The sequence below is a fragment of the Canis lupus genome, chromosome 11 (assembly GCF_048164855.1).
Source record: "Canis lupus baileyi chromosome 11, mCanLup2.hap1, whole genome shotgun sequence".
In the NCBI taxonomy this organism is placed as follows: domain Eukaryota; kingdom Metazoa; phylum Chordata; class Mammalia; order Carnivora; family Canidae; genus Canis; species Canis lupus.
In genome coordinates this window covers 4,832,411-4,859,221 of record NC_132848.1, presented here as the reverse complement: position 1 = coordinate 4,859,221, position 26,811 = coordinate 4,832,411, and the positions used below count along the sequence as shown (strand labels likewise).

At 39.8% G+C, this 26,811-nt stretch overlaps 1 protein-coding gene across 1 annotated transcript in view; it reads left to right on the top strand.

Annotated features, from left to right (window-relative positions):
- The first annotated feature begins 24,188 nt into the window (after window positions 1-24,188).
- The window catches only part of LRIG3 (leucine rich repeats and immunoglobulin like domains 3), a 49,095-nt gene continuing 46,472 nt past the window's right edge, over window positions 24,189-26,811 (top strand). The window contains exon 1 of the mRNA XM_072843024.1: window positions 24,189-24,293. The gene's annotated coding sequence lies outside the window, so the exon portion shown is untranslated. The remainder of the gene's footprint in view (window positions 24,294-26,811) is intronic.

Genomic DNA, 26,811 nt, shown 5'->3' with positions numbered 1-26,811 from the left:
CAGCTCTAGGACCTCAAACAAGTTACCTCATGCCTCCAGATCTCTCAGATTTTTCTTCATTCTGAAAATGAAGGTTTGGGGCAATAGATGGAAAATATGCAATATATGCTTAAAATACACAGAAGTGAAATTGATTTTTTTTTTTCTCTATTGCTGCCTCGTGGATTTTCACTAAATTTGCAGGACACTTTGGGGTGATCTGACTTAAGATATAAGCTCCATGGAATATACATTGAAGGCCCAGTGACATCTCAAAAGGAAGGCAGTCTGCACTGCCAAAGGATTGAGCGGAAACAGACTGTGATTTCAAAGTCAAAAGGACAGACGATCTGAATATCAGGAGCTGATTATTAATAGAGCTACTTCTTACTTGGGTAATTCCAATCGCTAGCTCAAGGGTGAAGAGTGGTAGGAACTTATTAGTTTGAAGATTGCTAATTATTTTTCTGGAACAATGCCAGTCTAGTTGTAACACAGATTTAAGTTGGCACGGAGAGAGAGGGAGAGAACTATTGTTTTAACGTGTGTTTGCAAAGCACTTCAGGGTGGTCTCCTCAGAGCATCACGTATCACTATTCCCTCCATGGCAACTCCATCCCCAGTCCACACACCGTCTCTAGAACCTACTACTATTCTCCATATTGAAGTACTTTCAACCATTCTTTCTTCTCTGACTCCTTTTTAACATCCTAAAAACATGCCATTCATCTCTCCCTCCGTCTAAATGACTTAACACCTTACCTCTACCAACATTCTTAAGGGAGTAGTCTGTCTTTGCTTTTGCTACTCCCACACCCCCACTCACTACTCAACCTAACACAACTGACTTTTGATCTTCTACCCTGACCAAAGCACCAATGACTCTTCCCACAGTCAAATCAATGGTCACCTCTCAGCCCTTATCCTGGTCCTTTCGGCAGCATTTGATGCTGTTTGACCTATTCTTTCTGGGATATCGTACCCACTGCCATGATTTTCACCATCTCCACATTGGCCTTCATCGTCCGCCCTGACCTCACTCGTGTCAGATCTATCTGCTGACTGGCTAATTCCCCCTGGTTGGACCATAGACATTTAAGACTCAAAATCTAGATCCATGAATTTTTGCTAAATCTGCTCAGCCACTTTATTCCATTAATCATTTGGCAACACCAGCATTCATTCAGTTACTCAAACCAGTAGGTACTTTGAAGTTATCCTCATTTCCATTCTTCATCACCTAACACAATTCTACACCTAAATCATTTTTACTTTCTGTGTCAACCTCCATTCTCAATGTTCTCAGTAACTCACAGAAGAAATATAGGACCAGCCTCTGAAATGGACTCCATGCCCCCAGTCTTACCCGTTCAAATCCATTCCTTACACCTGAGTCTCTCAAGGTTCTGTTGTTGGCTCCTTTTTCTCCCTGAAACCTTTTTCCTAGAAGACTCCACTCTCAGAATTGCAGTCATTGTGTATCAGCAGGTAGCTCTCTCTTTTTTTTTTCAAAGATTTTATTTATTTATTCATGAGAGACACAGAAAGAGAGAGGCAGAGACACAGGCAGAGAGAGAAGCTGGCTCCACACAGGGAGCCTGACACAGGACTCGAACCCCGGTCTCCAGGATCACGCCCTGTGCCAAAGGCAGGAGCTAAACCGTCGAGCCACAGAGGGATCCCAAGCAGATAGCTCTCTTATGGTAATTGCACCCCTAACTTCTGTTCCAAACATTAGTATAAAATTCCAGTTGTCTGGTGGATATTCAGCATATAACAAATCAATGACAAAAACTTAACAGATTTTTCTACAGAAATCTCTTCCTCCTTCTCTTGCTAATCAATATTTGGGTTAATTGCAACACTCAACAATGTCCAAACTGAACTCAATTATCTTCCTCCCAAACCTGCTCTTCCTTTTATTTTGGAGAATGCATTTGACTCTTCAGAAAAACTAGGAATCAACTTCAGTTCCTCCTCTTTGACCATCAATCACAACTACAGGTCAAGAAACCTTGTGTATAACAGGCTTTAAATGTCTCTTTCAAATATATTCTTGCTTTTCTGGTTTGGTGTTCTATTTATTCATTCTTTTCTATTATAAAAGTAATTAAACTACATTATTTAAAATTCATAATTACAGGAAGAAAATATCTTCACAACTGGACAAAATCATTTGTTAGTTTTTGATGTATTTTTGTATTTTTAAAGGAGTGCCTTTAAAATATAGCATAATTATAAAATATATGCAACTTATAGTCTGTATATGCTAATTATTATTTTTGTCATTTTTCTTTATGATGCTACATAGACTTTATCATCTTAAATGGCTGCAATAATTAACTTAGTACCTAGTCTCACATTTATTTTACAGCTTCTCTAAAATGAATTCTTTTGGGGGTACCTGGGTGGCTCAGTGGTTGAGCATCTGCCTTTGGCTCAGGGCATGATCAGAGATCCTGGGATTGAGTCCCGCAGCAGGCTTCCCGCAGGGAGCCTGCTTCTCCCTCTGCCTGGGTCTCTGCCTCTCTCTCTGTGTCTCTCATGAATAAATTAAAAATCTTAAAAAAATAATAAAAAATAAAATTAATTCTTTTAGGACATCTTTATTCTTATAAATTTTATTCTGAACCTCCATAGGGAGTTGGAAATCTGACAAATATTCATTTTAAAAAAATCATTAGCCAACAGATAGAATATTTAAAGAATATTTTCTTCAGCTTATCTAAATTATAACAGGCAGTGTTTCTTATCATAGTTTTCTGGTCACCCAGAGGACATAGATATTCCACTACATCCTCAAATCAAACTGATCAAGGTTAGTATCAAATGAATACTTAATCCTGGTCTCACAGTAGGATCTCCTATGCTGGGAGTCATTTAGTCTTCTTTTTACTCCTGAACCACAGTGAGAGATTGAAAATATAGGCTACGGAATCAGAGACCTAAGTTCAAAACCTAGCTAATTCATTCACTTAGCTTTTGATTTCAATCCAATTTATTTAGCTTCCTTTGGCCTCAGTTTCCTCCTCATACTGTGGTGATAATAAAGTAATTACTATACAGTGTTATCAGGAGGGTCAAGAGATGGTATGAGAGATATAAAATTCCTAATCAAGTTCCTACTATATCATAAGCACTAAAATGTATTGGCCATTATAATCATTTCTCAATCTTGCAGAGTGAAGTTTGGACTCTGTCATTTATGTTCCTATGGCTGTGGAGTTAATAAGCCTGAGCCTCTCTCTCATTTTTCATCTCATTTTTCTTTATTTACTAAGACACTCTTGGGTTTTCCTGCCTGTCATATTCCTCCATCCTTCACTGAGGACAGTAAACGGTCTGAGTGAACAGGGATTCCAGTTCAGGCCACAGCTCACCATTTCTTCTGTGGCCCATCAGAGAGAGCTGTGGGCATTGTAACCATCTGATCCACTTTCATGAGGATGTGTATCCTACCAACCTGACACTAAGATTGGCTCCTGTCTATATAACTCTTAAAAAAGCAAAACATGCGCTCAGATCATTTGTTTTAATTCAAAAGAAGTTAACTGGATCTTGCCAAATGGATTTTTTTTAATTGCTCCGATTGAATGCATCCATGCTTCTCACCTATACAAACACTGAGTTGGTCATCACCTAGCTTCTCCTAGTTCTGAAGGAAGTTGTGAGATACTATTGTGAAATTTTTCTAATGAATGCATTCATTGGCAAAAATGTCTGTTATTCCATGTGTATCTATTTGATCTTTTCCTTTTCTCATTAATTACTTAGCTTGTCATGTGAAAACCTATGTAAGAAGACCAAGTGAATGAAAACAAATTATAATTAGAAGTGATCGACCTACCACTACCCTCCCTGCACCCTCCAAAATTGCAAAGTCAAGTTACATCTTCAAGAAAATCTTATGTAAAACATACCAAAGCTACCTGCAAATTAGGTACTATATAAATGTTAGTTGGCTGATTAGTAAGTTACTATTAAAATATTATAAATATGATAAATAATGGATTACCTATTGGATCAGTTTGAGAAAATTACTAGACAGATTTTCAAGTTTTTCATAAAGAAGCAAAGTTTCCATTTCCTTTGTCTTTATTTTCTTTTAAAATATTTCTGAAGTTAACTTCTTAGAGTAGCTGTGTATAGCCCCAAGCTTTAAATAATCGAATTCAAAAGTCAAGTGAGATTGAAATAGTATCTCCATAAAATATAATTAATAATTTAAAGGCAATATTTCAAGTTTCACCTTGAAGGTTGTATGTTTTTCTCCCAAGGCAATGCATATTTTAAAAAACCTAAAGTAATCCCCATTCATGTAGCTAAGACATGACTTTATTGTACCTACTATTAAGTGGGGTAAAAAGTTTTGAGCCATTAAAGACTTAATGTTTCCAATAAAAAATAAGGCAGGAAATTCAACGCTTATCAGCACAATTTGAGTTGTATAGGCAATTGATTTAAATTATTCACTCTAAACGGTGACAGTCTTCCTTCTTTTGCAAAGACTCTTACTTTCCTCCCTTCACACATTCTATTTTTTATTGTAACTGAGCTTCCCACAGGAAAGAGAAGTTTACAACTCAGAATTTAAATGCATGTAAGCCCAGCTTTTACCCATTTATCTCTTGCAGAAGACTAGAAGTGAGGTGTCTGTTCAATTTTTTTCTCTAAGGATACACCCCAAATCACAGAAGTGTGAGATATGTTCTGTGCATTCATAACTAGTCTTACTCAGTGAATTCGTCCTTTCCAAAGTCACTGAAAGAAAAGTAAATGTATCAAAGTATGAACTAAAATAAATCCAGTGGTATTATCCAATGTTTCTTTAAAGTGATGGAGGAAAAGAATAATACCAGCAAAGCAGCAAAGCCATGTGGCTGATAGTTCCACTTGTAAAAAATATTATAAACACATCCAGATAATGTTAGAGGAAAAAAGTTACCAGTTATTTCTTTAAAAAGACCTAGTTATGTTTTTAAAAATATCATCATATTTTTGTTACCTGTCATCTACCAAGTTTTTATTGTGTGCAATGCAATACGGTAAGCTCATAAGAGCATTACATTATGCCCCACAAGCATTATCTGAAACAGATATCATTATATTCATTTTACAGATTGGAAAATCAGCTTTATAAACATTAAAAATGCTGCCAAAGATCATTCAGAATTGGAAGCCATGCTCTTAACCAACATAGTAAGATGATCACATTTCTTCACATATTTCTGTGTTCTAAGCAGCTACTATTTGTATGGAGCCAGAGGTTTGTTATTCATTAAATAATATGAACATGTCCTATTCTTTCATTATTTTATATCAAAACAAATGCTGTTCAACTCTACTTGGGACTTTTTACAACAAATTTTTGTTTGTTTCTATTTTGTGTTTTTTCTAGTAAACATTTCATTTAGACTCTTCTGGGGGAAATTACTCGGTTTATTCAAAAATTCTTCAATAGTTTTTTCCTTGTTTTCTTAAGTATTTATAACAGGTGCTCAGAAAATATAGACGAGAACCCAATTGTCAACAACACAACATCAACAACAAAAATTCACTAGGCTTATCCATCCTTCCAGTCCCCTCCGCCCAAGATCTTTATGTCTGTTCCCTATGCATGCAGTACTCTTAACTAATCCATCTGATACTTCTTCCTCCTCTCTGGTTTGTCCTGAGTACCTCCACCAGAATAATCTTCCTGAAATATTACCTAACTTGACCACATGCTGTAGTTTTTGTTTGTTTTTTAAGTAGGTTCCATCTACTTGTAACTAATGGAGCCCATGCGAGGCTTGAACTCATGACGCTGAGATTAAGACTAAGCTGAAATCAAGAATCGGATGCTTAACCAACTGAGACACCCAGGTGCCCTGATCACACACTGTAGTTAAATTGATATTTTATTACAAACTACCACATAGACAACATACACATTTAGCACTTAATGAATAAAATGAAACCTATCCAAAAGATCTACCAACTGATTTAAGAAATAGAGCAGCCCTAGTGCCTTAGAAATCCTTGAATGGCCTTCCCAGATCATATCCTGTCCCTCCTGAAAGAGGTGAACACTATCCTGCATTTTGTATAATCATTCTATTGCTTCTCAATTTTGTCACCTCATGGGTGATTCTAAAAAAGATATGTGTTTAGTGTTGCCTCTTTTGAACTTTATTCAGATGCGGTCATACTGTATTCTTCGGTGACCTACTCCTTTTTTTCAACACTATGACTTTGAGATGCATCCATATTTTTTCCTCTAGCTGTGGTTTGTCCATGTTCTCTGCTATATAGTATTTCTTTGTAAGATTATTTTAAAATACTCTACATTACAGATGTAGTAATGGACTCTTCTGTTATAATTTTAAAAGGTTCATATCAACATATGCTCCCTTGTGATTTCCCTTTTCTCTATACCAGGGGTCAGCAAACTACAGCCCACAAGCCAAATCAAACCAGTTATCTGTTTTGTAAATAAAGATTTATTGGAACACAGTCACCAATTGGTTACTTACTGTCTGGGGTGGTTTTTGTGAATCAAGAGCAGAGCTGAGTTGTTATAAGAGACCTTATAAACTGCAAAGCCTAAGATATCTACTCTCTGGATCTTTACAGAAAAGTTTGCCAACCTCTACTCTATATCCTTGTAAACACTTGGAATTTTCTGACTTTTAAAATCCTTGCTAATTTGGTACATATGAAATGTTTCATTGTGGTTTAACATATAAATATACTAAATTGAATTTTATTTCATTACTAATGATGTTTATTATCTTTTCATATGCTTATGAGCTTTTCCTGTTTCCTCTTATGTGAAATGTTTATTCATGCTTTTTGCCAATTTTTCTATTAGGTTTTGACGGGTTTTCTTCCCAATTCTCTGAGCCAAAGGAACACATTAGCAATCATTTCTCAGTGATATATATTGGAAACATTTTGTCCCAGTCCCTGGCTTATTTTTTACTATTTTTATTTATGGTATCTTTTGCTAAACAAAAGTATTTAATTTAAATGCATATCAAATATCTTAAGAGATACGCCATATATCAGAATATAAAGATACCCTGTTATACTATCCTCTCAAAGTATTTGTTTCAAATATTGCCTTTCACATTTAAGTCTTTAACCCATCTAGAATTAATTTTTGTGTTTGGGAGGAGACAAGCTCCAATTTTATTTTTTCCACAAGGAATTATGACTATGCCCAGCATCATTTATAACATTGTTCCTTCCTTTCCCATTCATTTACAGTCCCTGTTCTTCCAAAGGTCACATTCCAATTTGGAAAGGATCTGTGTCTAGATCCTTTATTTGGTCCATTGGTCTAACAGTCTTTCTTCTGTGACAATATATATGGTTATAACATCTGGTTGTGCAAGTAACATCACATTGCTCATCTCTGCTCTTCCACAGATATTTTAGAATTAGTTTATTCAAGTCTATAAAAAATCAAGTTGGAATTACTTTGAATTTTAGATAAAATTCAAGAGAATCCACTTCTTTATAATATAGGACCTGAGAACATGGTGTGTGTGTTTCTATTTTGATCTTATTTAATATCTTACAATAAAATATTATAATCTTCTCCACAAAGGTATCATATTTTGATAGTTTTTTGTTGTTGTTGTGGGTAATGGTGGTTAGTTGTTGTTATCAATTTAGGGGTATTAGAAAGAACATGTTTTTCCATTTTATTTTAATTGCTTTCCTGATTTTTGTAGGTACATGGATACAGAATTGAGTTTTGTATTTTGATTTTCATACCAAATAAACTTGTAAAATTCTCTTACTGGCTTAACATTGGTTAGCATCAATGATAGTGGCCATCTTTGGCTTGTTCTGGATTATTTAAAAAATGCTTCTTACATTTCACGTTGAGTATTGACACTTGCTTACACTTTTGTATATGACATATTTCAGGTTAAGGAAGCTTCATTTTATTCCTAGCTTGCTAAGACCTATGATCATGAATGAATATTGAATTTTGCTAAACTTTTTTTTTACTATTTTTATTAATATAAACACTTTCTCTCATTTAATCTGTTAATGTAGTAAATCACACTGATTTTCTACTATTAAACCATCTTGTATTACTAGGATAAACAATCTAGCTCATTTATTTTGAGTTCACTTCTGATATAAGTATTTATGGCTATAAAACCCAAACCAAAAGTTACTTAAGTCTCTACACCAAATTTTTATTATATAGTATTTTTGTTACCAATTAGTTCTAAATATTTATAATTTCAATTATGATATTTTTAAATCTATTAGTCCTTTGAAAATGTGTTTTTAAGTGTTTTGTTTTTCTCCTAGATTCATACTTATTATCAATTTCTAACTTCATTGGATTTAGGAAATATGAGCTATATTATATCAATGTTTATTTTCCAATTGTAGAGTATAATGCTCCCTCAATGTTTAACAGATTAAACTTGTTAACTTTACTTTTCAATCTTCTATTGCTTTGCTGATGTTTTTGTCTGCTTTGATCTATCAGTTACTGAGAGATGTACTATAAGCTCTCCTAGTGTAATTTGAGACTATATTTTTAGGTGCATATAAAAATAGAGCTGTGAGGGGCACCTGTCTGGCTCAGTTGGTAGAACATGTAACTCTTGATCTCCAGGTCATGAGTTCAAGCCCCATGCTGGGTGTAGAAATTACTTTAAAAAAATAGAACTATTACATCTGAGAAGTGACTTGAACCCTCCATACTTAGGAATGCTTCTTGATTTTTAATTTACTTTTTCTTACAATAAAATAACTACACCAATTTTTTCTGTTTATCGCTAAATAGTAAATAAGATTTTTCTGTCCTTTGACTTTAAATCTCCATCCGAATGTTTTAAGTGTATATCTTATGAACTGAACGTGTCCAATTTTTATATTTGCTCTAAAATTCAACCTGAGATTTGTTTTTAACTGGAGAATTTAACTTATTTACATTGATTATGATATTATTACTACAATGTTTGGATTATTTCTATAATCTTATGCACTTTCTACTTTTTTTACTTTTCCTGTTTCTCTTCTTAAGGCAATCGACATTACTGAAACTTTTAAAAATAAAAAGAAATTTCAAAATTTTTTCCATAGGCAAGATATGCTCATCACAGAAAATAAGAAAACACAAATAAGAAATAAAAATTTTAAAATTCAATCACACTGGGTGTTATGCTATATGTTGGCAAACAGAACTCTGATAAAAAAATATACAAAAATATTTTTTAATTAAAAATAAATAAATAAAAAATAAAAAATAAAATGCAATCAAACTTTCCATATTCATTACTTTTGTGTATACCTGTTCAAAATTTTATTATTTTTCATATGTTCAATTAGATTGGGAATGATGATATCTGTACACATATATAGTGTTGAAGTTTTTAAGGTTGAAAATTAAACTATGAAATAATGTTTAAGATTTCCTTAGCAATATAAGATAGATTAGAGGAAAGAGATTAACATCATAAAATGCAAAATAAAAAGACTGCCGTAGCTTCTGAGTGTAAGATAAAAGCATGGTTAAAGGTACATTTGAGCACTCAGCATATACTTATCTTTGATAAATATGCCACTAAAATAAAAGCCAAAAAGTCATGCTAAGTTTAAAAGCAGATCTTCATATCCCCACCATTATTAATGTAAGACAGTGTTTTAAGTCATAATTCAAGCATAGTTTAAAGTCATTGAACCTTGGCTCTTTAATGATACCATAAATCTCAGTTGTGTGAAATAGAAATCAGTTCACTTTTGCAACATCTTGACAAGTGATTGGAAGGTGAATTAGTTAATCTGAGGTCTGTTCATCTACATGTCGCCAAATTAAATTGTGGCAATCGTTTCTGAATTAACCAGTTGTTTAAATGTTGCATAAATACAGCTCTCGTTTTAAAATTAAGACCTGGCAGCATTTCTTTTGAAGGTTGCCAAGTCTGGAGCTATTAAAGGCTGTCCCATCCCAAGAACTTTCCACTTGTAGCTGTCAAAGATCTTTTTTCTTAATTAAGTCCAAATAGCTTGATGTCTGAGTTACTTCCTGATTGCAAATTGTCTTTGGAAACTACTCTACATCTCCCAGGCCTAGAGGCCAATCCATGGTGTTCTTAAGATTTATGTGCACTCTAGTGGGGAAAGTAGGAGGGGATACCACAAGGAAAAAATGCACTGGGCAGTGAAGGCAGGTGGTACTAAGCAGGACTTAACCACAGGAGGATATGTGCCCATTGCTGGGTCTGTCCCTGTCACAGGCAGTTTCTGGAAACTGTCAGGCCAGCCCTGTTTCCACTGAGTGAGGAGCTTTTAGAAAGGCAGCCAAGATCCTTACCTTGCAGAGCTCACCATCTTAATCCTGAATACCCACCCTGATCTGTCCTCTGTTCACCAGCCCAGTTCTTCCAGTTCAGGGGTCCATGCAGTTCTCTGAAAATGGCCACATACCACATTTTTAGACCTGATGCACAGCATCCTTTTTATTTCCCCACTTCAAGTTTCTTCCTTTCCCCTGTATTCATTTCAACACACACACACATACATACAATCCTTTTCAGCATATATAATATGTTAGGTGCTAGACACATGGCCAAGTTCAGGAGATATCATGATAAACAATTTAGAAATAATGTATGCATTCTCAGAGCTCATGACTACATAAGCCCAGAGCATAGATAGCAAAGGCATTTTCCACATTCACTCTCAAGCCTTCAGCCTTCCTGGATAACCTTCGCATACAAACCAACCCAGGAAGCTTTATTTTTGCAATGAATTGAATAAATAGTCTTTCTGCAAAATGTGGGGAACCAGGATCCAGACAGACAGATGTCTTGGGCAAAGGCAGCAATCTGCTCAATCACATCACATCAGATGTGGGGGGTACAGGTGAAGGACTCTGAACATAAGGAGTGATTTCACTTTCTCTATGCCAAATACAGCTGCTTATATTCAGCGGCTGGGTGTTGTTTTTCTTTTCCCATTTTGGAAAGCTCTCTCTCTTCAATGAAAATTCAATGGTGAATCATCAAGACCCCACAAGGAGAGAATTGTGCTCCATGGAGGACACCTGGGGAGAGGGCCACCATGGCAGTTCCCCACAGAATGGGTCTGCTGGGCACACAGCCATCCCCCCCAGGCCGGCTCTGACCCAGGTTACAGTAATGCTAACGATTTGCTTTAATCCAACCAAAATAAGAGTAGGCAATCTTAAAGCTTTTAAAGAAAAAAAGTCTAGCTCTACCTTTGACCCAGGCTATTTTTCTTCAAATATTTAAAGTTCAAAGGCACCATGTGCTTATACTTTTATTTCAAACTAGAAAAATGACTCTTATTGTATTTGATCATCCTCTTAATTTGCAGACTTGCTTAATAATAAAGCATGTACTGCACCTTAGCCTAATATATCATGTATATAATAATATCAGAACCTTTTTTTTCACTTATTAACTAGGAAATACATAAAATACTGACCTTGTGGGTAAATGTCTTTAGCATCCATTTTTAATCATTATTATTTTATGAAAGAGTGGCAAGAGTGAGGTTTTAACATGGCTCCTGGGAGAATTATACCAGTCTTTATGGAACACATTGCTCACAGCTGTGGTGAAATAGCCATCACTAAGAATCACAGCACTTTTTATTCCATGTCAATGACATCATTGGTACAATTTAACTATAATTCACATGTGGGAAGCAGTTGTCTACCAATGTGAAATTATCCTCAAACTGAATTATAAGTGGGAGGGTGGGAGAGGACTGTAACATAAAGCAATTTCATTATTTCGCTTGCATTAAACATTAACATTATTTCCCAAACATTGTGGATAATATTATCAGAAGCCATACTTCCCCTCCTATAATAGCAGATGATATTTTTCAGATACTTCTTAAGGTATTAATAGGAAGACACCTTTCCATAAGACCACTGTACTGCTTGGGAGTCTTCAGCTTTTCAATAACACACATTCTAAAAGTATCTGTTCCATAAAGATAGACTTTCTGTTTAGAAATGTGACAATGAGGCAATTAGTGCCTAAATCTAAACTGGCGTCCTCAGAATCTGATAAGAAATCTGAAACATGTAATGGGAAGAATTGCAATAACAGGTGGATTATTATACAGAGTATTTAGATTCTCATTGGCATAAAGAGAGAAACAAGTGACAAAGGCCCATTATTAAGTCTCTGTTGTCTTATCTCTGATATTGCCTTGCTTCATGATAATTTGAATGTCACCATATATCCTTTCATTGGGCAAAATTAATTTTTAGATTATTTTATAGGATGAAATGAGCCCCAAATTGCTTTTTACTTAATAAGAACTAACTTCTCCTTAACTCTCTTTCATCTAAACAGGAGGAAACAGATCTGTTCTGATGGAAAAATATGATCAAGGAGGCAGAGGAGAGGACTAGATAAGGGCACTCATCTGCAAGGAGCACATTCTGCTTAAGGGGAATATTTGCAACTGGAAACACAAAGCTTCTAATAGTCATTCAGTAAGACACTCAGGTCCATATACAAACCTCTAATTATCTGATCTCTCTGGAGATACATTTAATGAAATTTCACTGATTACCATGTCATGCCAGACATTGTTCCAGGCATGGAGTTTTAGTGGTAAACAGGACCAAGTTCCCATTCTGCCAAGAGGCTTACCTTCTTTTTTTCTTTTTCTTTTTTCTAAATTGTGTTTATTTATTCATGAGAGAGAGGCAGAGACATAGGCAGAGAGAGATGCAGGCCCCACTCAGGGAGCCCGATGTGGGACTCGATCCCAGCACTCCAGGATCAAGCCCTGGGCCAAAGGCAGGAGCTCAACTGCTAAGCCCCATCCCCGGGCTTACCTTCTGGTGGAAAACATAAGAGGAAAGAAAGAAGGAAAGAAGGAAAGAAAAGAAAGAAAGAAAGAAAGAAAGAAAGAAAGAAAGAAAGAAAGAAAGAAAGAAAGAAAGAAAGAAAGAAAGAAAGAAAGAAAGAAAGAAAAGAAAGAAAGAAGAAAGAGCAGAGAGAGAGAAAGAAAGAAAGAAAGAAAGAAAGAAAGAAAGAAAGAAAGAAAGAAGAAAGAAAAAGAGAGGAAGGGAGAAAGACAAAGAAAAAAGTAGAGAAGAGATGAGAATGTAATTTCAGGTAGTGATAATACAAAGAAGTAAAATAACAAGGGCAAGAACTAGAGCTTATCAAGGGGCAGGGAGGGAGGGGAGGGAGGTGATTCTGAAGCTGTGGAAGGGAAGTCTCTCTGGGAGGTGAAATTTGAGCAGAGACCTTAATGAGGCGAGAATGAGCTAGGGGGTGATCAAGGAAGCACAGTCCAGGCCCTGCTGAATGAACAGTTGAAACTATCCTCAGGTAAGAATAACTTTGGTATGTTCCAGAAACAAGAAGGAGACCAAGTGTGGTGTTGCCAGAGGGAGAGCGATAAAACTCCAAGCAGGGGAGTGGGAGGTAAGGTTGGGGAAGGAAGGGGCTTTGCAAACCACACCACGGTGAAAACTTTGATTTAGTTTCAAGTGTGAGAGAATCTGCAGATAGATATTGAGCAGAAGAGTAAAGGAGTCTGGTTTATGTTCAAAAAGATTTGGGCTGCTTTGTGGAGAACTGATAATAGGAATTCAAGAGCGGCATCAGAGATTGGGTAAGAGGTTTGTCTCTTACGAAGAGAGAAAGACAAAGAGAGCTGGAATAGGGTCGTGGGAATGGAGGGGTGGCAACTGCTGAGAATCAGCATATATTTCAAAAATAGAACTGACAGGACTTGCTGACGTGGGAGGCGAGTTGCAAATTGTGCGAGAAAGAGAAGAGTGGAGGAGAACCCCTAGTGACCAGGTGAGAGGTGATGCCACCAGCTGAGATGGGTCCTGGAGACAGTTCCTGTCCTCAGGAGACTCAAGGAGCTCACACCACAGAGAAGAAACCAACACACACGCACCTGACAAGTGTTGTAACAGAAATATGCTCAGGAATTTCCCCATCTCTGGATTTTCCATAACTTTTATTTAAGTGCTTCTTCTTTTGCCTTTAGCATAAATAGGTCACTGAATAGTGTGACTTGTTGAGATATGTGGCATTTCAGTGCTGGCTGATTATACAACTTGATTTGTACAGCAGCATATTATTTATAGTTACATATCACATATCTATTGCTTGGCACCACGGAAATAGCCTTCTTGTCCACGTAAATATATGGGAAAGTATGCCTCTTTTTTTGCCAAATTTCCATACTGGTCCTAGGCAACCATGATAACTCAAGAGAGAATCATAGTATCCTTTTCTGTATACTCCAGAAGATTCATCTATATTTGGCAGAGCAGGGTAGGAAGAGAGAGGAGCTTTATGCACTCATGGCAAGGATTTCATCACCCGTGGAAAGAAACTATATGAAAGGCTACATGGTAGTAGGAGAATTAATCCCTCACAATTCCAGAGTAGCAACTTACAAATTCCCAAACTTTGGAGGGTGTGTTAAAATGCAGATCCTGGGAACCCATCTATAGAATTTCTGATTCAATATGTTGAGAAAGGGGCTAAATAGTCTTTTTGTTTGTTAAGCCTCCCCTGGGTCTGATGCTAAAGTTATACTGATCACCCTTGGAGAAACACTATCATCTATAAATACTCTTGTTTTATCCTGTGCCTTCTAAACAGTACACAGAGGAATCATATTCAATACAAAGTTTTAGAACTAAGGATGACAAAAGATGAGAGATGTCTTAAAGATTCTCTGACCTAAACCTTTTCTTTTTTTAAAATATCAGTCTTAAGAAACAGCTCTTAATTTCAGATCTAGTCACACATAAAACACATCTTAAAGAAGTAACTATAGTTAGCAAATATGGATTGCCTTAGGATATTTTAGTTATTTTTAATGGAGGCAAGCATGCTACATTTGAGTGATTTTATAAAAGCTGATTTATTTATTTTTTTTTTGCCTAGGGCAAAAATTTTAGAAACAGCTTTTGTGACTGCAATCAGTATGTTCAAATTATGCATAATTTTGTTTCCAACATTCTCGTCTTGGATCACAAGAAGTCAAGTATAATTACTAACAAGATGGAGAATTCCACTCTCACCTTGAGACATTTAGCATGTACTCTCATTAAAACTGTAGGAAAAGATCCAAAGTTACAAGGAAAAAATATAGTACATTTTATTGTTCCCTTTACAAGCATATCAATTTCAATGAATAATCACAAACTTCAGGAAAATGCTCATCAACTTCTAATGCTACAAAATCCTTTTGAGACAGACCCATCAGTATTTATTATAATTAATTATTCATGTTTTCATTAACTTCCTATGGTATATACTCTCATTAGGTGAAATAAAGATTGTGTCCAAATTCCTGTTCTTAAGATGGGACTTGGCTTTTAAAAATTTTACCACTGCATCAAATAATTTAATGTTCTAGGAAAAACTGTTCAAATAAACTTTATTTTTAATAACATATTTAAGAAATGCCTGAAAAAAATCAATATACTTTTATGTGAATTATTTTTGTGTAAAGACTCATAAAATCATAGATGAGAGCTCTTAATATTAGATAATAATAAGAATTCAAAAATGAACTCACAACTTTTAATACAGGGGACTTTGTGTCAATATTAGAAAATATAGATTTTTATCAGAACTCCAGTAAGTTCATTTTCACGATGTCTATTACATTACTCAGAATAGAAACCATTTGTCATGGTGATGGCTTAATAAGTGGAAATGAAGACCATGAAAGTCCCTCTCTCATAACTTGAGTTGGGTCTTTGAATGTGAGAAAGACTCTAGCTCAAGCATCACTGAGAGGACTTGCACACAGTCCCCCACAGACTTGCACACATTGCCCACACAATGCTGCTGGGGCAATGGACTTGAAGGGCACCCTTAAAAAAAACAAGCTGTTTGGGAAACCAGAATTCAAAACTAGCCAATTTGGGACACTTTAAGAAAAGTTCTCCTTACACCGTACAAGAGTTAGAAAGGCATAAAAATTAGTGGTATCTAATAAACCAAAAGCTAAAAGAAAATTCTGCTACCACATGTAAAGCATCTCAACAGCTGAAATATAATCTCTAGTGTTAATATTTCATTTCTCTGGGCTCCTCAGAAAAATGCATTGCATTCATGGTTCCTGTAATTAGGTGCAGCCCCAGACAAAATTATAAAGAAAGCCAAGCCTGTCTCTCCCTTTCTGTATTTTTACCCTCTTCTGATTAGCAATCACCTAGGTTCTCCTGCAAGCCATTTGTACTTTTATAGAATACTGACTCTAAAATGCCAATGACACCTTATGTGACACTCCTGGAGGTGAGGTATACAGACACTGCAGAAGAGAACTTTAGGAAGACAGTCATGCCTGAGGCACGTAGTTCATCTCTAATGGTTTGATTTCAAGGAGCACTTGGATCCCAGGCAGGGATATTAACCTTTATGAATCAGAATGTAAGGTGACTGATTTATACATCTGCATAAAGATGAATATTTTTTCCTAAACTTGGATCAATGAAGAAAGGAGGGGAGGAGGAGGAAAGGAAAGGAGGGGCAGTGACTGCAGTCAGCCACCTTCAAGAATTATCAGGCAAATTCCATGCATGCTGCCCCTGTTGATCCCAATCTACCACCTAGAAACCCCTCTCTGGAGCATTTGGGAAGGCTTTGGAAACTTGCTTCTTCTGACTCTAGTGGAAAGCAGTGTAGCATAGTGGTTAAGAGAGAGTACCGGGGAGTATGTTTGACTGCCTTACAAGCCCAACTCCAACAGGGGCAAATCCCATACCTCAGTTTCCTTGTCTGCAACATGGGGAAGATATCATCCAGGGTGATGGTAAGTAATAAATGAGTTAACACACAACAAATGTTTAGGGAATCTGAAGGATAGTGAAAGCTCAACAAAGGTTGAATATCCTCACTGTGGGGCCCCAGGAGTCTCTGCCTTCCACTTTGCCATACTCACCCATGCAAGGCAAATAACCAGAGAGGAGATGTGCTTGATCCTGAGAAAGTTAGAAAGAATTGCAATTATTTAATTTGCAGAAAAAAAAAAAAAAAGAAAGAAAGCTAAGGAATATTTCTGGGAACAGCTTCTATTCTGCCCAGAAGCAGCAGAAAACCTCAAATGACAGCAAGAGAACAGGAGAAATTTATTTATGTGGGCTGTAAAGACAAATGCTCCGACTGAAGAAAGGTGTTGGAGTCTGCAGGAATTGCCTTGGGAGTGGAGGAGGCTGCCTACCGCAGACACGGTGCGCCCGGGGCAAGAGGATACGCAAGGTGCCCTTGAAAGCTTCCTCAAGCACTAGGTCAGTATTTCCGAGGAAACCTTTGTGTATGGATGTATACACATGCTAGAAATGTGGAAAGCTGTGGGCTAAAACCTAAAGATTTTAGCAAGAAAGTATTGGTTCTGTCTTTACTGTGATGGGGGCACAGTGTCATGTTGAAACTCACCCCCTATAACCAAAATGCTTCTTCACACTCTATTTGAGAGTACCTGTGATGCGTAATGACATAGTGAACACTGTGGCTTGATAGAGATATACTTAGAGAAGCAGAGTTTTTAATGCAGGGGACTTGATTTTGAGAATATTCAGGACCAAATCACCTTAATAACTTGATAGACTTGGGTAAACATGAAAAGTGTAAGAGGAGGGCAGCCCGGGGGGCTCAGCGGTTTAGCACCGCCTTCCTCCCAGGGCCTGATCCTGAAGACCCAGGATCGAGTCCCACATCAGGCTCCCTGTGTGGAGCCTGCTTCTCCCTCTGCCTATGTCTCTGCCTCTCTCTCTGTGTGTCTCTCATGAATAAATAAATAAAAATCTTTAAAAAAAAAGCATAAGAGGATGAATCCATAAATAAAAGCAACAAATAACTCATTTATGAGTGCTCTCACAGTTTGGAAATGCAAATTAATTCTTAGAATACTGTATAGGCCAACTGTTGATCCAAGAAGTGGAAGAAAAATATTCTGTTGAAAACCTCCCGGGAGGCATATATGAGTCCTTTTAGTAAATATGCCTAATGATTCTTTTTGACCTCTTGGTATAAATCGTAACAAATTGAGTTCTGCAGTAACTTTTTGAGATGGCATAATAAAAGGCCCATTAAAAAATCTCAGGGTATGTGTAGTATGTTGTCATAACACAAAGATTAAGGATCTTATATTAAGGCTATAAAATGTTTTCTGTTTGTTTTCCATTTTAAAATTAAATATTATTTTCCTCAGGACAAATCGTTGAGGGTTTCCTTAATTCCAACATTCCATTGGTCAAACACCCAGCAGAGGAATGTTTCTCCAGTGAACTCCCTTTATCTCCCCGAAACATGAAAAGAAAACAGCAACTTGGGAGTTAAGTAACAGGAACTAGAACCAACACAGGACTTTGTAGTCACGCAATACTACTGGTCAGCAATATGTCAGTCTCCACCTGTTTTACAGGCCAACACCATGAGGTCATGTATGACCTCCCTGTCAGACGTGTGATTACCCCGCATCCTCCATAACAAACTCTCAATCACTTGGATTTCTGCATTTCTGACAGGGTGGGCTATTTTTTTTTTACGTGTTGAGATTCCCAGGAGAGTCTCACTTGGTCTTACTGCTGGCTACAGGAAAAGAAGGGAACAGACACTGAAAGTAAAGAATGTGCCCTGAAGTCCTTAAAGTAACCAAGAAACTGGAGACCGCTGGAAGGTTCTGTTGCTGGGGAAGGACACACACCACTGAGAAGAACCTGGGGAAGGCCACAGCCCTGAGTCTTCACCCATCCCGCACCCCCACTTCAGGGCTCCACCCCCCCCCACTGGCTCCTGGCTACACCTAGGTGATTTCCAGTGTATCCAGTTTTGTCCACCATATGAATTCTCCTCAGAGCACACATTATTGCCAGCGAGGGACTGGAGAAATGGGTAAAATAAAAGACAGCATATGTGTAATTTGTGGCTAAACGAATAGAATGTTCAGATAACATTGTTTGTTTTCAATTATAGTAATATCGCACAGTTGGCCAACTTGAGAGAAACAGATGGGTGGTTATCTTCATTTTTCTAACTGTTTTCTAAAGAGTTAAGACATGTTCGTAGCAGGGCTTTTATAAAGTAAGATTCTATTCTCCTGTTCTCTAAGTAATGCATTGCACTTTTTGTGAGAAAGAGAGGGTTATCTATTTCTTCTAAAATGCCTTAATGAATGGGAAAAGATATGGTTAGGTTACAGAGTACAGCAACATTTGCTTTTGGCATCATTATCTGGGGATTTTTGTGCTTTTCTTCCTCCTTTGCCTTATCTCTTTTCCCTTTTCACAGTTCACACTTACACAAACTGTGTCATTCATTGTAATGATAAAGCAAGTACTGAGTGTTTAGCTTTCATTCTTGCCCTGGGATGTTAAAACTGACAGCTTAGCACCTCTATTACTTTTTATCGGTGAGTCATTGCCCTTGCCAACACTCAAGATAAGAAAGTCTCACACTTGCCAGAGAGAGAGAGAAAAAAAAAAAAACAGGAAAACTGAAAAGAGAACTGGGGCTGGGTTATACTAACCACAAAATGGGTGATAGGAAGCTGTTATAAAATTGGATGGGAATTGCCATTCACCAGGACAAAGCTATTAATGAGAAACTGTCTGGTGTGATTTAGGTCATTTCCAATAGAGTCAATTTTCAACTCCCCAGTTTAACCAGTGTAAACCTCTGAAGCAGTACAGAAAGCCACCACTTGATCTCATTTTACTGCGAACGTTAGAAGACCTCCGTTCAAAATGAATCTGGCTACTTCACACTAAATCCTTATTTATAAGAGATTAGCCACAAGAACGGAGAAGCAACGTTTGATACTACTGTAGTAGTATGTGTGGCTGTGTGTGTGCGTGTGTGTGTGTGTGTGTGTACACACATATAAACTACCTCATGAGAAAATCAGAGAATTCAAGGACACATTAAAACTGTTGATAGATCACTGTTATTCATTGATAAATTTAAGGAGATTAAACAGAATTTTATGTTCCTTTTCCACCTCTATTACAGACCCTCTTTCTTGGCACTCTGCCCCCATCCCTATTGTCTACATACTTAGAAAAGAAGCTGCACAGGGATGTAAGGAACCTGCTCATTCAGTAGACACCCCATGGAAGTTCCATCTTGTGGTTCATAAAGGGTTTGAGAAGTCCGTGAAAATATTTATAGTGATTTAAAGTTCCCAGGAAGAACTAGTTCCTCTCTCTATTGACTGAATGGTTGAGGTCATATTGAGATGAAGAATAGCCATATTTAATGTGTACTAAAACCATTTCATGTCATCATAGTTTGCTCTCTCAATGACCATGTGAAGTTCTGAGCAAGCATAAGCCACATCCATAAAACATCCTCTGCTGATTGATTCCCAATTACAATTACTTTGAAGTGAAATAAGAACTTAAGGATGCTTGCAAAGCAATCTGTGTGAAGAAATCTCCTAATCTACAATTTCTCCCCAGTTATTCAATTGTCTTGCCCACAGCTAATCTGATAGCAGTGTTTTAGTGATTATCTTTGAAGAATCTTTCCCAAGCTAAAAATTCATCATTAGCTATCATTAAGCTATCAAATTCATTATTCATTATAAAGAATAAAGCTACTTTCTGGTTGTACTCAGATTTATTTAGTTAACATAATATTTAATTCACTTGTGTAATTATAGAGGTAAACAAACCTGTAACTACTATGCATCAATATCCTAATAGAAGGAGCAAACATGCAAAGGATGTACTAGGGAGGGGCCGGTAGCCTCTAGATTTCAGCTACTCGTAGGTATTAGTCAATAAATCTTACAGGGGGAATAAAGAGTGACAGCTAATTCAGTGAACTGACAGTGGAAATCTGACTTTAAAGATCTTTATTGTATCCCCAACTTAGAGATGGAGAAACTGAGGTACTAAAAATTTCAGTAACCTAATTAGCATCCCAAATCTGGTAAAAATCCTTAAAGGATACACAGGAAACATGACTATGTGGAAATTCTAAGCATTATGTAGAAAGTAGCAGAGTAAAAATGACCAATTACATTCCAGCGAATATCGGATGTGCTGGAAGTATGGAGGGATGGTTAAAATAGGACTCGAGGAAGCCTTCTCCAAAAGAGGAATGCCTAAGTTGAAGGGCAAACCAGCCAGACAGAAGAGAGACAGAGGCCCCAGGGTGTGAAGGTTCCTGGGTCAAAGGCAATGAGGGCAGCCTGAGAAGAGAACTGCCAGTAGTTTCTAGAATAAATGGAACATGATTAAATAAAATGAGTTAAAGAGGTGAGCAGAGGCCAAATACGAAGACTATGATATGCCAGAGAAATTAAACTTTACTCTGAGAACAGTGGGGATTAAGCATTTGAGTCGCAGGCTCAGATTTGAGCTTTTGGCTTATCACACGAGTGCACTGTGGAGAAAAGGACTGCAAGGCTGGACGGGAAGGAGGCTGTAGCAGTAATCCGAGCAAGAGCTGATGGTGGTCTGAGTTGGCGTTGCATCTATGGAGACGCAGAGGAGACACACATTTAGTTACTAGCTTCTTTAGGACTTGCTAATTGACTGAACGTAGAGGTGGTGGTGACAATGGGGCAATATTAAGGGCGAATGAGGTTTCTGGGGTAGATGTCATGTGGATAGAGGGAGGTATCATTCCTGGAGATGGTGAACTCACAATAAAAAGGATTAAGGCTCGGGGGTGATGACATCTAATTCTACACATGTTACATTTGAACATCCAGTTTGAGGTGACCTATTATGAGTGGTTGAGTAGGGAAGTCTAGAGCTTAGGAGAAAGATGTGGGCCAGAAATACGGATATGGTAAATATCAGCACATAGGTGTAAATACAATTCACGGAAAATGAAATAAGTGGAAAACGGGGAAAGAAAATGAGGGGATCCCTGGATGGCTCAGCGGTTAAGCATCTGCCTTTGGCCCAGGGCGTGATCCTGGAGTCCCGGGTTTGAGTCCCATGTCAGGCTCCCTGCATGGGGCCTGCTTCTCCCTCTGCCTATGTCTCTGCCTCTGTGTGTGTGTGTCTCTCATGAATAAATAAATAAAATCTTAAAAAAAAAAAAGGAAAGAAAGAAAGAAAATGAGCCACACTTTCCCCAAATGGTAGCCCATTTCTGACTATTTCTGTCAAATGGGTGATATGTCAATTAGCTAGTCACCATGCTTATCCACACAGGCATGTGTGTAATGGCATACTTTCTTTTAAAAACTCCTAGGTGCACTAAGCCTGACTTTCCTTACATGCAATAGATGGAGAAGACTAACGGGAAAACCCATAGCACAACTGTGGTGTTTCTGGACCCCTCCAAACAGGAAGAATATCATTCAAAACCAAGGTGCCATTATTATGAATATTTCCTAATGTACATCATCAAAAAAGTGGTGGAGTTGACACTAACAGTGGCTGGAAGGAAGAGGATGGGATATCATATCTAAAGTGTCCTTCACCTTCGAAGTGAGTCTTTCTCTCCCACAAGGATGGGAGTGCTTCTACAGGTGATTTGCGATAGTAGAAATCAAAAAGCACTGGGATTGGAGTTAGAGTCTCCACTCTACAAACTATCTCCACTCCTCAATAATGAACAGGAGTGCTTTGGCAGACAGCATAAGAAACAGTGACTGCAGAAGCCAAAGTTTAAAGCAAGCTTTCTTTTTTTTACCATAAACAGGTTAGTTCCTCTGGGTCTATGTGCTCACCTGGAGGAGCAGGGTGTTCACTGATGAACTCTGGGGTTTCCAATCTGCTGTGGCCCCGATCACCTGCAAGAGTTAAGTCAGAATACAGAGTTCACTGGGAAGTCCCATATCCCCAACTCCACCCCCATCTGCCCCCGGGCCACCCCTTCTCCCTCCACCCCCAAGCAGGTAAGCAGGTAGCATTTCTAGCCTGGTAGCATTTCTCAATCAGAATTTATCATTACTCAAAGCCCAGGGAGACCATGGTCCCTACATGAATCTTTTCCTTCAAGGCCCTGCTTTTCATTTTGCCTTGAAATAACTCTAACTGGGCAGCCCCAGTAGCTCAGTGGTTTAGCACCGCCTTCCGCCCAGGGCATGATCCTGGGGTCCCAAGATGGAGTCCCAAGATCGAGTCCCAAGATCGAGTCCCACGGCGGGCTCCCTGCCTGGGGCCTGCTTCTCCCTCTGCCTGTGTCTCTGCCTCTCTCTCTGTCTCTCTGTCTCTCTCTCTCTCTGTGCCTCTCACGAATAAATAAATAAAATCTTAAAAAAAGAAAGAACTCTAACTACTCTTCTTAGAGTACGGCATACACTTTATGATGGCCATCACGGTTTATTAGGTCATTGCACATACCCCCCTCCCCAGCTCTATCCAGCGCACTACAGCTGGCTGTTCGCAGCGCAATACACCATTTCCGTTTACCTTTAATTGTTTTTATTTCTTGAGCTGATATATATGGCCAAAAAAAAAAAAAAAGACCAGTAAGCATGTTAGAACTTTCACTGAAACCACTGTTTCATCTGTGGAGGGTAGGATCACGTCTGATTTTCTTTTTCTTTTTAATTTGGAATTCAAAGGCTCCCCGATAGCAGCGCTCACTGGACTTGCCTCCCGCGCGCCCCGCGCCTCCCACCCCGAAGGCCGCCCCAGGACGGGCCCGGCTGCGCGCACACCCGCCTCCTCGCTTAGCTGCGTCTGCTGTCGGCTTCCCAGGACGCGGCGGCGGCGGCGACGGCGGCCCGGGGGGCGGGGACGGGACCCTCGGGGCGGCCGCGCTCGGCTCCGCTCCCCCCTGCGCGGCCGCCGGGGCTCCGAGCCCGGCCTCCCCGGGGGCGGGGCGACCCCGGCCCCGCCCCTGCCCCGCCCCGGCCCCGCCCCCCGGCCCGCCCCGGCCCCGCCCCGCCCCCCGGCCCGCCGCGCCGGGGCTTCGCGCAGCGCCGAGGGGAGGAGGCGGAAAAGTTTGTTCGCGGGCGAGCGGGGCTTGTGCGCGTCGACGCTGCCTGCGGCCCTGCGCGCTCTCCGGCTCCGGCTCCGGCTGCGGCTCCGGCTGCGGCTCCCGCTCCCGGGCGTGCACCGAGGGCTCCCTGCGGGCGGCGGAGGGCGCAGGCGGCGTGTGCCGGGGCGCGGGAGGCCGCGGGCGCGCGATGGGCGGCCCGGCGGTGGCGGTGGCGGCGGCGGCGGCGGCGCTGGCCCTGCTGCTGGGCGCGGTGCTGGGGCGCCCCGACCCGCCCCCCGGGGCCGCCGCCGCCGCCGCCGCCGCGCGCCGCTGTGCCGCTCCGTGCCGCTGCCTCGGGGACCTGCTGGACTGCAGCCGCCGGCGGCTGGCGCGCCTGCCCGAGGCGCTGCCGCCCCGGGTCGCCCGCCTGTAAGTACCCCGCGGCCGAGGGGCGCCCCCCGGGGGCCGGAGCGGCGCTCGCTGCGCCCTCGGCCGCGCAGCCGCGTAGCCGCGTAGCCCCGTAGCCCCGTGCGCCCGCCGCACCTGCGCGCAGGTGGGCGGGGGAGCCCCGAGCGCCGGCCGCCCGCCGCCAGGTGCGGGGCCCGCCAGGTGCGGGGCGGCCGCCGACCCACGGAGCCCCTGCCACGCGGAACGCCGCGCCAGCGGGCCTGGGTCACGGGCCTCGCCGTCGTAGCCTCCCGTTGCTCGCTCGCCCCTGCGCCTGCTTTCGCCGCAGGAAATCCCGTAAATGCGCGTCCACCTCGCAGCACGTCCTGGTTCCGGGGACGGGGAGGCGAGGCTGGGCCGCAGGGAGCGGGGGACGCGGCCGCGGCTGCTGAGGCTGCTGAGGCTTCTGGGCGCACGGAACGGGACGGAGGGCTCGGGACGGAGGGCTCGGGACGCAGGGCTCGGGACAAGGGCTCGGGACGCAGGGCTCGGGACACAGGGCTCGGGACACAGGGCTCGGGACGCAGGGCTCGGCGGCCTCGGCAAGTTGTTGGACGGGAACGGCAGAGTCTGAAAACCCGGAGCCCCTGCCAACTGCACGGAGGAACGAGGAAGGGAGTGCAGTTGAGTTGGGGAGGCTGATTCTTTCCAAGTGTCATCCCCTGCTCCCCAGCCCTAGTTGTGTTAAAAGTGGCAGACTTGTGGAAAATGTAAACATCAAAACTAGTGTATCTTAAAAAAAAAAAAAAAGTTTTCTAAAACAAAGTGCAAATAAATAAATAAATAAATAAAAGGGTCCATCCTTAACCCTTAGATTTGGGCCTAGCAGGCTTGCAGTGGAAATTCGACATTCTTAAAGCAATTCTACTAGACTAGCCTAATAATAGGAGGAGGAGGAGGTGGCTTGGGTCCATAGTTGAAGAAATTGTGTTTTTTTTTTTTAAATCATCGTACTCTTTATTTGTGAATTGTGGGATTGTTGGCCTATTTGTGTTAATAAACCTTAGTTTAGTCCAAAAGTAGAATCAGAGGGTTTTTTTTGCAACCTCACTGAGGGATGTCTTATTTAATAGTTTTTGTTTTTGTTTTATAATTGAAGAGGGAGATAAGGGCTTTAACCTGAAGCAGGAAGACTTTCAATTAGTTGTGGCTAATTCTGTTCAATTGCTTCTTAGGGAGGTCATGCTGCCTTATTCATGAAATGTGAATGGCTCTATTGACAACATATGGAACTGAACATGTGAATGACTGGAGGTGAACATGTATGAATAATAGAGAGATGAGAAAAAGTAAATGAATAGCTCTTCCTGGGGTGTGTTAGAAAGGCTTGACTCATTCCCCAAATTTAGCTTATAGTCGTAGTTTTTCATTGTCAGGTAGCCCATCGGGTCACGCCAGTGTGAGATATATGTTGTTGGTGTGAATTTGGATGTCTTAAAAAAAAAAAAAAAAAAAACCTATTGGTCGTGATTAGAAGTTGAATTAAACCAGAAGGGTTTTGAATACCTATTGAAATGTTGTCTTAAAAGTAGCTGACCTAATTAGGATTTTGTTTTGCAGATAATTTGGTGGCACACTAAAAACAAATTACAGTTTATTTGGTTAGCACAATCTTTAATTACATTTCCGCCAGCAGTAAATTGTCTCAATACAAGTCCACATTCCTTAAATATATGTGAAAATAAGTTCCACTTGTATAAATAAGCACTAAGTCTGTTGTCAGAAGCCCCACTGTGATCACTCAGTGGACAGCTCTGTCATTCTTGTACTTGTGTGACTTTTAACCAACTTTGTAGTTGTCACCAGACCATGTGGTCTAAATTCTTTATTGTAAATGTTTCTTTTGTTTATGCCTAAAGCTCTAGAGGTCTCCTCTCTCCACCTTTGGAAGCAGAAAAACACATGGAATTGGGCTTTAACCTCTCTGTTACTTGGTGTTTGGAACAAGAGGCTGTTTCTCGAATTTTACGTAATTGTAAGAGTGTTGAAGTAGACAGTTTCAGAGTTCAGAAAGAAGTAGAAAATTACACATTGTTCTTTCCAGTATCTTAACTTTTTCTTGGGTAATTAAGATAGTGAACATTTGCCCTAGGACTAATTTATGAGAGCACCATTCAGGAGAACTTTATCTTTGGTGTCACTTTGTTGAATTTGCAAGTTAAGAAAAATCAATTAATATACGTCCTGTATGTATTTCTTCCCGCGCTTTCGTTGTAGTTTATGGCCTTAATCTCACATGTGAAAAATTGTAAAGTTTAAGCCGTAAAATAATAATAATATCGTTCTTTCAAAAAGTGACTTGTAATACTTTAATGAAAGTGGCTTTTAAAACAGTAACTAGTTGAAGCTCTGCTTAAGGCTGCCTTTAAAGGCAGACTTGCGTTTACATCTAGAATTTGTGCTTACAGAGTTCTGAACCCAGAGAGGAGTTGCTTGCTGGAATAGGTTACTTAGCCAAAAGAGGGAAAAGTTGCTCAATTGCCAGTGAGAGCTTAATGTA